The 10440-nt window shown below is 40.3% G+C and overlaps 1 pseudogene; it reads right to left on the bottom strand.

Annotated features, from left to right (window-relative positions):
* Nucleotides 1–6143: 6143 nt before the first annotated feature.
* Nucleotides 6144–6506, bottom strand: LOC110295518 (annotated as a pseudogene).
* Between the last annotated feature and the right edge of the window lie 3934 nt (nucleotides 6507–10440).

Below are 10440 nucleotides of genomic sequence, written 5' to 3'. Positions count from 1 at the left end.
CTTGTTCTGTCCACTTCCTGTGCTCTCTGCTTCCTGTAAGGATGAAAATGTGATCATTCAGCCTCCTCCTACCATGCAGTGTCTTCCCCAGAAAGAGGTCTCTGTCTATTACTTAAGTCAAGATAATCTCTGTCTTCTATAAAATGCCTTTGGTCAATGTGGGCTTTTTGTTTTGTTTTGGTGTTTTGTTTTTAGCAACAGAATAGTAACTAACACACCAGGTTTCCTCGGTAATGCTGAGTTTTCTTCTTCATTCATTCTGCACTGAATTCTGTGAAAGGAAGTCATGATGTGTACCTCATACAGAAGGAGAAGGGAGCTACTCTCCATGGCGAGAATCTACATGAACTGTCTTGAAAGCCTTGTATGAAGATTTCTCTATCACCCCCAATTACTCATTTAGTCAGTCATTTCCATGGATCAGTATGATATCATGTATATTTATTTTACCCTTTGGGCCATGATCCAGCACACTTGTGCTGATCAAATCATCCAGGCTCTGGCACTTGGGGCCATGTCAATTGGCTCCTGTGTGCTGATATTGTACCTCCAATCATGTGAAGCTTTGGCTGTTGACTTGTTTTGTTTTAAGCACTTCATTGCATTTTATCACCAGAAGATGCTGTGAGCTCCTTTTGTATTTCCTAGCATAGTCTATAAATCACACAAGACTGGTTTTATCTTTATTATATACATACATCATGATGTAAAACAAAAACAAAAAAAACTCCCTGAATCACAGTTCTGAGGGCCTGCCAGTAAATTATTAAAGAGGAAATGAGACTTTAGCTCAGGAGGAGCTGGGTCCTTTATTGACCTTCAGGCCCAGTTATAGCATATGCAAGCAGGCAGGCAAGGACAATGACCATATGGTATGTTCATGTGTGTATTGAGGGGTTTGTTTTGCTTTTGAGACAGGCTCTTACAAAGTAGCCCTGAATTATCTGGCACTCACAGAGATCCACCTGCCTTTGCTTCATGAGTACTGAGTGCCCAGCCTGAGTTTTTTCATATTGTATACATCTATTGGCATCTATAACATGCATAGTCATTATCTATAAATTGAAAACAAAACATATATATGTGAATATGTATTGTATGTTTTAAAATTATATGCATCAATTGATTTGTTTATGTAAGTGTGTGTTTATGTAAATGTGTGGGTGTGGGAGTGGGCTTCAGAGATCAAATTTGGTTCTTCAGGAGCAAAGGCCTACCCGATAGATCAGCCTGCTAACCCTTATGTATTGTTTGGTTGTGGTTTTTGTTTTTTGTTCTTTGTAGACAGGGTCTTACTTCAAACACAGTGTATAGCCAAGGATGAACTCCTGTACCCTTCTGCCTTTACCTTCCAAGTCTGGGACTCTAGAGGGGTGCATTACCATACCTAGCCTAAGTTTTTCTTTTAATTTTGGCTTACAATTAAAAGCAGAGCTTGTGTAAGAGCTGAGGTTCAGGCACTGCTGCATCTGTCCATCAGTCTCAGAGGTTGCCAGATTGCCTCTGGGCCTTTGTGGTGCTGACCTCCGCCTCAGATACCAGACTCCTCTGGCAAAACCACACCTCTGAGGTGTTGTAAGGGTGTGGTCCCAGCTGCAGCTCCCTCCCAGCTCTCTGTCTTCTTGACGCACCATGCTCTGATGGGTATTTGTTTTACTGAACAGTGCTGCTTTTCCTTCTCAGCTCCACTGACCTGCCTTCTACAGTGAATCCTAGCTGCACAGTCACCACACAACAGTAAGCAAGCCAGTCAGCAACTTATGGGTATTTGGCTTTAAATTTTTAAATTACATTTATTGTTTGTTTGTTAGTATATGCGTGTTGCAGCAAGCATATGGAGGTTAGAGGACTCCTCTCCTTCCGCCGTGTGGGTTTAATGGATTAAACTTAGGTCTTCAGGCTACCTGGACAGCAGGTGTCTTTACCAGCTGAGCCATCTTGTCACACTTTTATATTTTTTTAAACTTGTTTTTGGTCACATAAAAGGTCCAATACATATCGTGTGTGTGTGTGTGTGTGTGTGTGTGTGTGTGTGTGTATGTGTGAAAGACAGACAGACAGACAGACAGACAGAGGGAGAGATAGGGAGAGGGAGAGACAGAGACAGAGACAGAGGGAGACAGAGACAGAGACAGAGACAGAGACAGAGAAAGAGAGAGAGGTGGTTAGAATGAGAATGGTCTCCATGAGATCATTTTTGGAATACTTGGTCCCCAGTTGGTATAAATGTTGGAGAGATTAGATGTGGCTGAGTTGGAGATGTGTCACTGGGGATAGGTTTTTGAGGTTTCAGAAGACCCAGGTCATCCCCAGTGTGCTCCCTGCTCTGGCTTGAGGATTGGGATGTGAGCTCTCATCTGTTCCTGCCACCATATCTTTGCTCTGCCATCATGGACTCTAACCCTCTTACTTTGTATGCCCAATAAATGTTTTCTTTTACAAGTCATCTTGGTCATTCCATCTTGTCATAAGCATAGAGAAGATGGAGAGAGAAGGTTGAGAGAGGACATGGGGCTTATGTGTCAGAGGACACCTTTTGAGAGTCAAGCCTCTCTTTCCACAATGGGTTTTAGATATGGACTTAGGCGCCATTATCTGCTGAGCCATTCACTGGCACTAATCATCTCTAATTTCATGCAGCTTTATAGAACAAAGGATATTCTGTGGTTTTTTAATTCACCCCCAAGAATTCTATATCCCCGATTCTCAGTGGCCTTTGCAAGAGCATATATTCCAAAGCCACATGTTCAAAGATCATTTTGTTAAGGGCCCAGTGTATGGACTTGGCCATATCCATTGAGCAGCAAGGTGGATCCATTGAGACCCGTTGGACAGAATGGTCATTTACAGGGTTGCTCCTGCCTTTCTGCACCAGAACCTGTGGACTAGCCTGAAAGCTGCCTCTTTCTTCCAGCCTTGGAGTTTCTCACTCACAAGGCTTCAAAGCCATCCAGAACCCATCTTCTTCAAAGTCTCCCAGTCACTGTGACCTGACCTGCCCCTCCTAGGAGAAGTTTACAATGAATGTGTACTACACTCACAGCTTTCAAGCCCATTGGATCATCTGGAAGGGTTATTTCTTGTCTGCTGGCCTTTCTTCTTTTATTAAAATAAATTTTATATTTACAAAGTATAAAAATGAAATTTTAATTTTGATATATTTTTTATTGCCTAGTCTATCCTTCAATGCATTCCTAGACATTGGAGTACAAGTTTCTCGTGTAACTTAGGTGATGAGTCTTTAAATACAGTATGTGTTATCATTAGTAGTACTTTGGGGTTGAGACAGGAGGATTGCCATGAATTTGAGATCAGCCTCAGCTCCATGATAGACTACAGGCAATCTGAGCTGTGCAGTAAAGCCCTGTTTAACAAGTACAAGGTTGGGTTACAAAGCTAGACAAAAGGGACAGAAGGGATGTAAAGTCCTGGTCGGTACAGGCTGCATAGCAGGACCTTGTCTGAAGATAAAGTAAGGAAGCAGAGGAAAGTGTGGCTTACGTGAAACTTTAGCTGGAAACATTGAAAGAAAGTTGGGTCAGAGAACAAATAATTGGGGACCCCAGGATAATTCTTTGGGACAGCCATCACCCACAGATGCTACAGTGAGTGGGGTCAGAGCGGCAGAATGTTATGTGGAGCATAGACAGAAAAATATGAACTACCTTAGAGTCATCCAAGTCAACGTCAGGATTAGAAAAAAAACCATCCCCACGTGGCTTTCCTCCACAGACGCATCACTAAGTCTGTCAGTGTGGAGGTGTGGCTTTCCTCCACAGATGCATCACTAAGTCTGTCACTGTGGAGTCTGACCAGAAATGGCCCCTTAGGTGCATATTTGAATGCTTAGTCATCAGTGAGTGGCACTACTTGAGAAGGATTACGGGTGCGGCCTTGTTGGAGGAAGTGTGTCACTGGGTGTGGGCTTTGAGGTTTTAAATGCCCATGCCCAGCCCACAATCTCTTTCTTCCTGCTGCCTGAGATCTTGACATAGAACTCTCAGCTACTTCTTCAGCACTATGCATGTCAGTGAGTCACCATTCTGCCTGCCACGGTGATGATGAAACCATAAGCAAGCCCCAATTATATGCTTTCTTTTGTAAGAGGTGCCTTGGATGTCCTGTCTTTTCACAGCACTGGGATACTGTCAGGCTAACCGGAAAGGAGGTATGTCCTAAAATACCACTCACCAGTGTTTGTCATGAGAGGCCTGTCAGATGGAAAGTGACTGAAGAGGTGTGACACATAGGGAGAATGCAGGATCCTCAAACTGATTCTGAGCTAATGAGGCTGGAGAGATGCTTAGTGGGTAAAAGCCTGATGCAGTCTCAGTTCTCCTACAGTGAGCTACGGTTGGGGCTAGAAGAACCTCTGGAAGCTGTGGACCACTTAGCTGGGTATACACAGCAGTAGGTAACAAAGAGAGACGTTTCAAACAAAGTGGAAGGCAAAGATGCATGGGCTGTGCAGACAAGTCCACACTCACAAGCATAACATGCACATGCACGTGCATGTACCACATACACACACACATACACACACATACACACACACACAGATTTATATAAAGAGAAAAAGGAATAGAGGTATATTTATCCACATAGAAGTTAATATCCAAAGAAGTGGAAAAGAAGTGGGAATTGATATAAATTATTCCAAAGATACATAGATAATAAATAAATAAATCCAGTCCTTTGATCTCAATACTTGGTAGACAAAGGCAGGAACAGATAGGTTCCTTGTGAGTTCAAGGCCAGAACAAATCAAAATCAGCCTGGGCTACACAGAGATACCTGGTCTCAATAAATAATAATGTATTTATTGAGCTTAATAATTTAATAAATTTTATTAAGTTTAATTTATTCAATTTAATAAACTTAATTTAATAAAATTGAATTAGTTTTAAATTGTTTTAATTCTCAAAATGAAGATTACTATAAGTTCTATGGTTATAATGGTATTACAAATCCTCTATGAGAGAGGTCAAAATAGAACAGAGCTAAATAAAAAAGAGACTGCTAGACTGAACCATCCTATACTTTTGATGACTTTGAGCTGCTGGACCAAGGACATCGCTATTTTGGGAGAAAAATTCTAGGTTTGTGTTAATAGGAAAGAGGAAAAGGCCTCCCAAAGTAATAAGGATCAGATTTGATGGAGAGAGAACTCCTTAAGATCTCAGCTGCAGGCAGGAAAAAATCAAAAGGACCAAATGCACTGGTAATGTATATTACTAAACTCTCGATTAAAACAACTCTGAAAGTGACTGGTACACACACAGATATAGATAGATAGATAGATAGATAGATAGATAGATAGATAGATAGATAGATAGATAGATAGATAGATACATGCATACATACATACATAGATACATAGATAATCTCCAGCCATAACTTTAGCTTTCATGGCCAATACATCTTGTTGGCTACAGAATTCTCATGACTTATTATTACATACCATCTTTTCATATGGCACGAATGGAAATTTATATTGCAGTTTGTTTATATGGTCAAACTAAGAAGATTGTTGTCACAGTCCCTTAAGTTGGGACCGATGGTTTTGATTATTTTATAAATTATAAGTACGTTGTCATTTTAGGGGATGATTACAAATAATTCTGGTGTTGGACAGGGAGGAAACTAAATAGGGAGATTAGACTCAGAGATCTCTCTCTTCCCTTAGACTCAGAGATCTCTCTCTTTCCTTAGACTCAGAGATCTCTCTCTTTCCTTTCCTCTTCTCTACCCTTCTTCTTTTCTTAGGTAAGGGAAAGTTGAAAAGAAAAAGGGGGGATATACAAATATAATAAGACATTGTACAAATAGGGGTAGGTTATTGAATCTACTCTTAAATAAGAAAACATTTTATAGCCATAAGCTTACATTGCTAAAGACTTTTGTATATTGATACAAATTTAAGATTATTTTTCATGCATATAATGTGTATGTAAAGTATTTTACTTATATAATCCTTAAAGATGAAATATAAAGTTCTAGTTCTTTTGACAGCTGTTATTACAAATTATTGTGAATATTTAAGAAATACAAATTACTAATTAGACAATCAAACTCATGTTCATAATAGATATACCCTTTTTTTTTTTTTGGCAGTTCTGCAACTTTATTTGACATTCAGCAGGTTAGTTCTTATCCACATTGACCATCTGTAGAGTTTGAATGTGGCAACAGGCAGTAAGTTATCAATGTGTAGAGCTTGTTTGGTGAATCCTCCTCCTTATTATGTTTTCTGGATGAACATACTCAGATGCGATGGAGCATTCCTTATTCCCTTGACCCAGATGGCTTTATTGAACCTGGTGTCAATATGCACATCTGGTGTCAGCATTTCCTTCATAGCAAACTTCCGAATTTCTTTGAGTGCCCAAGGAGCACACTTCTTGAAGCCCACTCCATGGATGCGCTTGTGAATGTTGATGGTGTATTCTTGGGTCACCACCTCATTGATGGCCCTTCTTCTTACCACCCTTCTTTGTGGGAGCCATTCTGCAGGGCCCAATTTGGAAAGGCCAGATAGATATATCTTAACTAGGGTTTATATTCCTGTGAAGAAACACCATGACCAATGCAAGTCTTATAAAAGACAACATTTAATTGGGGCTGGATTACAGGTTCAGAGGTCCTGTATCATCCATTATCATCAGGACAGGATCATGTCAACTTCCAGGAAGGCATGGTGCAAGAGGACCTGAGAATTCCGCATCTTCATCTGACTTCAGCCAAAAGAAAACCAATTCTTCTGCACTGGGTGGAGCTTCAAAGTCTACCCTGACAGTGGCACACTTCCTCCAACAAGGCCACACTGCCTAAGAGTATTACTCCCTATGGGCCAAGCATATTCCAACCACCACATGACACTAATTTTGTTAACTATATTAAAAATTTTTCAAGATTATTCACATAGTAAACAGCTAAGAATATATAATGTTTGAAACTTCAGATATACCATAGATATATAGTTGGTCTTTAAAAACTTCAAAGATCACAGAATATGGCATTTGAAATTATTTTTATTACTAAAGACAAAATAATTTTTGCCTTCTGACTATGAGACAAGTCAGTGCCTCACAGTATCCCCATTCCACTTCAAAGAAGATGATGAACATCAATAACTTCCGGTTGCAATTGCTTCAATTGTGATAAGCTAGGCACTGGGCAAAGAAAATGTCCACGATTCAACTACAGAGAAATCTGTCCAGGAAGGACAAAGGGACACAGGGAAGTCAATTGCCAATCTCCACCATGACAGGGTAAGCAAGTCCTTCATAAATCCTGCTTTACATAAGATCTGTCAGATATTCTGGGCAAGAGGGCTGAACGAAGATAGATGTCCCAATATTACAGAGACAATACTGGGGACTGTCTTGGCAATCAGTTGTTTCTGTCATTTCTATAATTTCTGGAAGCTGTGTCCCTGCATTTCCTGCAGAGTCGGGTAATATTTATTCCTTCTCAAGTCTCTGAGGGGTTTAAGACTAGTCAGCTGGGCGTGGTGGCACATGCCTTTAATCCCAGCACTTGGGAGGCAGAGGCAGGCAGATTTTTGAGTTCGAGGCCAGCCTGGTCTACAGAGTGAGTTCCAGGATAGCCAGGGCTACACAGAGAAACCCTGTCTTGAAAAACAAAAACAAACAAAACAAACAAACAAAAGATAGTCATAGTCTTATTATAAGCTTAAATTGTTTGGATTTAAGATGTTTTAGGTCTAAGAAGATGTTTTTAGGTTAATAACACAAGTTAGGATACAAAATTATTTAGATACAGAACTCTGAACTCACTAAGATAGAACACTTTGAGTTGCCATATACTATGGACTGGACAATGTAAATGTATATCAAACCTTCTAATTTCCATAACGATTTCATAATTGTTATAATTTCATTCAATTTATATTTGAAAGAAAATGAGCTTTTTATTGGACTCAAAAGGGGAGTTGTACAGAGAGTATCTTGTGTATTGTATGGATGCAATGCCTGTCAGTTAAAAGCCTATGGCCTATGGTTCAGGCAGGAAATGGGATGTAGGATGTCCAGGAGAAGAAGGAATTCTGGGATAGAGCCAGGTAGGACATTTGCTGGAAAGGTATGATAAGACTGATGCCTGGTAACTTAGCACAGGTAACCAGCCACATGGCAGAATGTAGGCTAGAATAAATGAGAGATTTTAACTTATATCTAGTCAGAGAAGAGGCTAGCTATATGGCCAAGACATTTTGTAAATATATTTTGAGTTTGAGTCTTATTTCTGGGAGCATGAAGCTAGGAAGAAGAACCAGGGCCTAAGTTCAATAGGCCTAGGTGTGAAATTTAAATATTTTGTCAGTGTTTTCTAAATTTTGTGAGAGGAAAAACCAAATGTGGTGGTGCACCCCTTTGGTCCTAGAACTTGGGAGACAGAAGAATTCAGGCCAGCCCAATTTACAGATTGATTTCCTGGACAGATAGGGCTACACAGAGAAATCCTGTCTCCAAAAAGAAAAGAAAAGAAAAGAAAAGAAAAGAAAAGAAAAGAAAAGAAAAGAAAAGAAAAGAAAAGAAAAGAAAAGAAAAGAAAAGAGAAGAAAAGAAAAGAAAAAAAGAAAGAAAAAAGTATGGAAGGAAGTCTTTGGTTCAAAAAAATATATACACTGATAACCTTAGATATTTTTTTTCCTAAAGATATTTAGTATTAAATGATTCCAAATTAATTTACTCAAATTCATCAGAGCTGATGCAGAGACCATAGAGGGGTGCCTGCTTACCAGCTTGTTCCACATAGCTTGCTTAGCCTGTTTTCTTATAGAACTCAAAACCACTAACCTAAGGATGGCCTCACCTATGATGGGCTGAGCCCCCCTCCATCAATCACTAATTAAGAAATTCCCTAGCTGCTGGGTGGTGGTGGCACACACGTTTAATCACAGCAGTTGGGAGGTAGAGACAGGCAGATCTATGAGTTTGAGGTCAGCCTGGTCTACACAACGAGTTTCAGGACAACAGGCCTACACAGAGAAACCCTGTCTTTAAAAAAACAAAAAACAGGATATGAGAGAGAGAGAGAGAGAGAGAGAGAGAGAGAGAGAGAGAGAGAGAGAGAGAGCAGCCAGATCTTATGGAGGCACCAACTTTCAAAAAATTCTAGTTATGGCAAGATGACATAAACTAGCCACCACAGATAATTCTTCAAGAATATGACAAGAGACAGAGAAATGACACAGAGCCAACCTCACACCTTTTCATAAGGAAACAACCTACAAATCTGTTGGAAAGGGAATTTTCAGGAAAGTTCCAGCAACTGACCTAGTAAGTTGTAAACTCCATTCAGGCATGTCTCCTGTGACATACTCCTAGAAAAGTTCAAATCTGATGCGTGGTAGTATGTCTTGTACAGACATTCATGTGTACTGGATACATAAAATTTGTACTCATAGATGTACAGAGAATAAATATTCTATCTATCTAATCAGTGGGCGTTTGACAGGCAATAGTTAAGAAAACTATTCTCCTCTCCACTCCTTCCTCCACTCAAGATCTTGACACAATGGGCCAGGGAATATAATTCATCTGCAAGAGTGCTTAACTAGCATGCACTAAAGTGCCAATGCCTAGAATCTCATAGGAGTGCTGCTGGCCTGTATTTCTAGAACTTGAGAAAAACAAACAAAAGAAAATAACTATCTCTTGTGAGGCTATGCCAGTGCCTGGCAAATACAAAAGTGGATGCTCACAGTCAGCTATTGGATGAAACACAGGGCCCCTAATGAAGGAGCTAGAGGAAGTACCCAAGGAGCTAAAGGGGTCTGCAACCCTATAGGAGGAACAACAATATGAACTAACCAGTACCCCCAGAGCTGTGTCTCTAGTTGCATATGTAGCAGAGGATGGCCTGGTCGGCCATCAATGGGAGGAGAGGCCCATGATCGTCTTGCAAAGATCATATGCCCCAGTACAGGGGAATGCCAGGGCCAGGCAACAGGAGTGGGTGGGTTGGGGAGCAGGGTGGGGGAGGGTATAGGGGACTTTCAGGATAGCATTTGAAATGTAAATGAAGAAAATATTTAAGGGAGAAAGAAAGAAAAAAAAGAAAGAAAGAAAGAACAAAAGGCAAACAACAAACCTAACCAAACCAAGAGCTTGAAAAATTCACAGGTTCAGTGTATTTCCACAGTTCATTTCAATTCAATATACATTTTTCTCTTCCCACCCCAGTTATCTATAAATACCACAGCCAGTCATAGGCTTTTGCCTCAAGAAAGGACAAAATGAGCGTGCTTGCTCAGTAACGGTGTTGATTCTCCTGTTAATCCGGTTCTGCTGTTCTGCCCAGAGTATCTCCTGGGCTCAAACTATTATCTGGCTTCAGCCTCAGGAGTTGTTGGGACCACTGACACACCAAAAGCCCAAATCAGTAAACTTTTGTCCTAGTATTTTTGAGACACAA

This window comes from Mus caroli, chromosome 5 (genome assembly GCF_900094665.2).
Source record: "Mus caroli chromosome 5, CAROLI_EIJ_v1.1, whole genome shotgun sequence".
NCBI classification, from domain to species: Eukaryota; Metazoa; Chordata; class Mammalia; order Rodentia; family Muridae; genus Mus; species Mus caroli.
The sequence above is the reverse complement of the archived record's forward strand: the minus strand, read 5'-3'. Positions and strand labels throughout refer to the sequence as shown.